This window comes from Papio anubis, chromosome 1 (genome assembly GCF_008728515.1).
Source record: "Papio anubis isolate 15944 chromosome 1, Panubis1.0, whole genome shotgun sequence".
NCBI classification, from domain to species: Eukaryota; Metazoa; Chordata; class Mammalia; order Primates; family Cercopithecidae; genus Papio; species Papio anubis.
Genome location: NC_044976.1, coordinates 15,105,201 through 15,110,686, shown reverse-complemented (window position 1 = coordinate 15,110,686; position 5,486 = coordinate 15,105,201).

Sequence of the window (5,486 nt, the reverse complement as noted above, 5' to 3'; positions counted from 1 at the left end):
TCAAAGGCGCCTTCCTTCCTGTGGCTACCCAGTGAACCGGCCCCACAGTGTCCATGGCCACGTGGCCGCTCCCAGCCCCACACCCACTCAAGGGCATCCCAAGCCCATTCCTCCTTCTTCAGGAGGCACTGCCAGCTGCACCCAATGAGTTATTATTTCTCTCATCTCCAAATAAAACAAAAAGCACAGTTGCTTTTTTTGTGTGAGACAGAGTCTCACTCTGTCGCCTAGGCTGGAGTACAGTGGCTCAATCTCGGCTCACTGCAACCTCCGCCTCCTGGCTTCAAGTGATTCTCACGCCTCAGCCTCCCGAGTACCTGAGATTACAGAAGTGTACCACCACACCTGGCTAATTTTTGTATTTTTAGTAGAGACAGGGTTTCACCATGTTGGCCAGGCTGGTCTTGAACTCCTGACCTCAAGTGATCCGCCCGCCTCGGCCCCACTAAATGCTGGGATTACAGGTGTGAGCCACCTCACTCGGCCTAAAAAGCACAATATCTTTGACCCACTTTCTTCTCCCCTGTTTCTCACCTTCCATTCACAAGAAAATTCCTCAAAATATTTCCTTCACTTGTCTGCGATTCCTCTCCTTCTTCCGGCTCATAAACCGACTCCAATCAGCCTCTGCCCTCACCACTCCGTGGGAGCTGCACTTGCCAAGGTCGCGGTCACCTCTTTGTTGCTAGGTTCAGCGGTGCCCATTGTATCAGGGCGACAGAGGTGCTGCCTGCAGTTTCCCCAGCATATTAAAACATATGTCCAGAAAATGATTTATACAAGAATGTCCATGGCACTTTAATTCATAATAGGAAAAAGTGGAAACATTCAAGCATCTGTCAATACAACAATGGATCAATAAACTGTGATACAGTCATTCCATGGAAAGCCTAAAGGAACAAACTGTTCACACACAAAACAACACGGATGAATCTCAAAAACATTTTCAGTGCAATAGGAGCCATACACAAAAGAGTGTGAGAAAAGAGATGAATAATCATGGTCTGAAGAAATGCAGAGCAGAGAGCCCAGAGGCAAAGACTCACAGGACAGCGGGTCAGTCCCAGGCTGTGGATCCTAATTAAGAAACTCCTGCTGGATTTTGCCCAGCTCCATTTCCAAACTATTTTGGGTCAGTGACTTCTTTATCCCTTCCTTGTTCCCTCATTTTGAACTAGAATCACTGTAGTTGTTATTCCATGTCTGTCCCGTCATTTCACATTAGGGGCAGATAAGCTGTTCGTTCAGTTTCACAGGTCGACGGAGGAAAGGGAATTATGTCAAGGATCTGTACTTCATGGACACCCTCAGAAGCCTCATCCACACCTGATGTGGATGTTTTAAATGAGATTTTAAACTTTTCATCTGATGTGGTCTATATGACATTTTTCATGTTGAACTAATGCTTTAATGACATGAGATTGGGAAACCTTAGGGGAGAGGGTGAATGCATTTCGCAGTTGGGGGAATGTGAATACTGCGGTAGATGGAATTTCTGAAATGGTCCCCCAACATGCCACACCCTTGTCTCCGAATCCCGTTAAAGTGATGAGACACCATTCCTGTGATTATGTTGTTATATGCCAGTTATATGACTTTAAGCTGGTGAGGTTACTTGCATGAACTGGATCTAATCACATCACTTCATACATGACAACTTTCTGGGGCTGGTTGAAGAAGATGAAGTCAGAGATGGTAGGAGCTTGAGAAAGACTGCATGAGTTATTATTGGTTGATGATGGAAAGACAGGGAAGGAGGAAAGCAGGTGGCCTCTGGAGTCAGACTGTCTCCTGGATGACAGTCAGCAAAGACAAAGGGCCCTCAGTCCCCCACAAACAAGAATAGAAACTCTTTCAATATCTGTAGTGAACTTTGAAACAAATTGCTTGAGCTCTAGAAGAAAACACAGCCAGCCCATTCCTGGATTTTTGCCTCACATGACTCTGATCAGAGAACCCGGCCACTTCATTCCAGACTTCTGTGGCTTCAAACCACTGATTTGTGGTAATGTGATCACTGGCAGCAAGAGAAAACTAGTACAGGTGTCTGTCTCTCCTCTTGAATTTCAATTTCAGATACATGGATGCTAACCCCTCTAACAGAAAAAACATCAACCAACCAATCAGTCAATGAAAAAAAATATTGCCCTCACCTTTATGTGGCTGTTCCAGAGCCCTTGCCACCTGAGGAAGACAATGAGGGATATTTCAGGCACAACAGGAGTACGGCTTTACTGTTATCAATCACATTTCTGAAAGAATAAAAATGGCTGAGGTCAAGCCGTGGCTCATGTCTGTAATTGTAGCACTTTGGGAGGCCAAGGCAGGTGGATCACTTGAAGTCAAGAGTTGGAGAGCAACCTGGCCAACATGGAGAAAGCTTGTCTCTACTAAAAACACAAAAATTAGCCAGGCATGGTGGCAGGCGCCTATTATCCCAGCTACTCAGGAGGCTGAGGCAGGAGAATCACTTGAACCTAGGAGGTGGAGGTTGCAATGAGCAGAGATCACGACATTGCATTCCAGCCCAAGGAATAAAGCAAAAATTCCACCTCAAAAATAAATTAATTAATTAACAAAGATGGTTCATTACTTAACTCCACATATTATTATGTGAAAATGTATCATCTTGATTTTAATAGCAGATTTTTAAAAATTGCTTTTCTTTTGCTCACCAGACAAGGTCTGGTAGCAAATACCGGTCACCAACACAGATGAATCAATTCAAGGAGAGCCATAAACAGGAGTACTGTTATGTTTCCCAAAAAAACCATCCCTAGAATGCACCCTTCACTGTCAAAAACGAACACAACAGTCCACTATACAGAAAGTCCCAAAACATGAAAATGTATCACAATGAAGCCTGTTTTCTAATATCTATTTCGACTAGACGAATATGGGACTAGGGATTAGAAATGATTTCAAGAGGTTCATGGAATTTGGGAAGCGATAAAATGCTGAAGCAGAAACCGCCGATGGCCGCACAATCATGCAAAATCAGCCGAAATCAATTGAGCCCATGTTGACAACGGTGACTTTATAACAAGTCATTCTTTAAACGAACTTTTGGGTTTCTAGTCCAACATGGAAAGAGCTAGGCAGTCATCACTCGTCCTCACAGCTAGCAAAAGGCTGAAGGAACTGAAAGTCAACCCTTCTAGGGTGGACCAGAGAATTAAAGTCACAGGGAAAACTGCCACCCTAAAAAATGAGAAAGACAGGCAAACACACAAGGAGTCACTGGGGAGCTCACAGGGTAGAAGATATATTGGGGAGCAGCAAGTGGAGAAGAACTAAATGGTATTGGATAGATCACTAGGCTGAGGGTGGGTTTGGTTAGTGCATTAAAACTTCCTTGAGAACTTGTGACGCTATGGGAATTTACATATTTCTAAGTTTTATTTACATGATTCTCAAACCGCGTCCCACATTTGCAGTCCTGTCCCCCGAGGCTCTTGGCACTACTCTTCAACTTCGGACTCTACATTGCTGCTGGTGCAAATCTAAATGCAGCCGGGCGCAGCTAAGGTTCATCACCGTACCGTATCAGATCCAATACGCTAAAATCGGCCGGTTATCTCGGTTCGGTACCCTACCCACAGTCCAATACGATCTCCGGGCTTTAGAAGGCTTCAGAGACGAACCTTGTTTTCATGGGAAGCCATCATTCTTCTTAATCCAGGGAAAGCATAACAGCTGGATAACTACATGGTGTAATATGGCATCCTGGGAGCGTATTGTGCGAGTTCCTTAGAGCACAACCATGTCCGCGAATCCTTAGAGGAGAAGTTCTGAGATCGAGGAGCAGCCCGCAGCCAGCACTGGCATGGCGAGTTTCTTTGCGTCTTGTGCGATATCAGCAGATTTATGCTGCTCGTGATCTGCGCGCAGCATCAGCAATTGAAGCGAAACGTTGTTCCAAGTCAACAAAGCGCAGCGTCACCTGAGAACAGCCATGAAGAAGTGAAAGATCCGTACGACCCCATTAATAAGATATACAGATGGCAAATGGCATATGAAATGACGCCCCAAACCTACTCCGGCCAGGAACCGCACCAAAACAAACGAGACAATCGCGAAACCCACAGAACGGCCAAGTCACGTAGGGTAGGACGATACTCCAATGTTTCTAAGATATATAAATTCAGAATCCTCCATAGCTAGTAGAAACTGTAAGGGTACAGTCAATTTGAAAACTTAAGTTCACTCAGAATCCTGCACATAGTTATAGCATGATTGAGACGGTTAAATTTAGTGATCTAAGATGTCTCTTCACCAAGTGAATGAATAAGCAAACTGTGTTGTAGCCCCACAAGGAAATCTGATTCAGTGATTTTAAAAAGCAAGCTACGCCGAAAAAGACATGGTGGAACTTGTAAAATACATAATGCTAGAAAGAAGGTTAGTCTTGAAACCTACATACTGTGAATGCATTCCAACTCTAGGACATTCTTGGAAAGTCAAAAGAGAGAAGTAGCAAAATGATGGCGGGTGATCAGACCGAAGAGGAGGACGCATCTAAATGGTGAAGCACAGGGAATTTTCAGCAGTGAAACTATTTTGCATGATTGCATGATTTAGGACATTATGTACCGCCAAACCCATAATCTGTGAAACTCAAAGAATGAACTCCAATGCAAACTACAGACTTTAGTTGATAACGATACCACAGTGGTTCATCAATTGTAACGCACGAACCACACTAATACAACATATACTTATGAAACTGCGCCGATGACGGTGGTTTCCAGGAGAACCTCTGCACCATCCAATCTACCTTTCCGCAGAACTACAACCACCCAAAACCAACATCCACACAGTGCGGCCCTCGAGCTCTGTAATCTCTAGCATTTTGGGAGGCTGAGGTGGGCGGATCACGAAAGTCAGGAGATCGACCATCCACACACGTGGAAACTCTGACTTTACTAAAATACATAAAAACGAGCTAGGTGTGAGGTGGTGGACGCCAGAAGTCCCAGCTACTTGGGACGCTTTGAGGTATAAGGAGAACGGTGAAACCCATGAGGCTGGTTTGCAGTGAGCCGAGATCCGCCACCGCGACTTCAGCCCGGGCCACAGACACCCGGCCTCAAAAATAATAACAATAAATAACAATGTTTATTAATTCCCTTTAATTAGGCCGCAAGCGTTCCATAATTGCTTTTGTGGTATCCTGTTAGTGTTAGTTAGTGCCTGTGTGTGGTTAGTACTTGGTATTGAAGTGTACCCAACCTGGAGTCAGAGCAGTTGAGATTTCCAGGCCTGCAGCGCTATTTACCAACTTGGGTGCCCGGAAAACAGCAGGATCAGTTATGCGAGAAGCGCAGCCTCTGGCACTAGATAGTGCAGGTTTGGCGGTGGTGACAGGTGGCTAAATCCATCTGTGGCGACCCGCAGCCACCCTGCGTCCCACCGAGACCCCAGCCGCCCCGCGGAACCCGCTAACAAACCGCCAGCAATACGCAACCGAACGAAGCGCACAACAA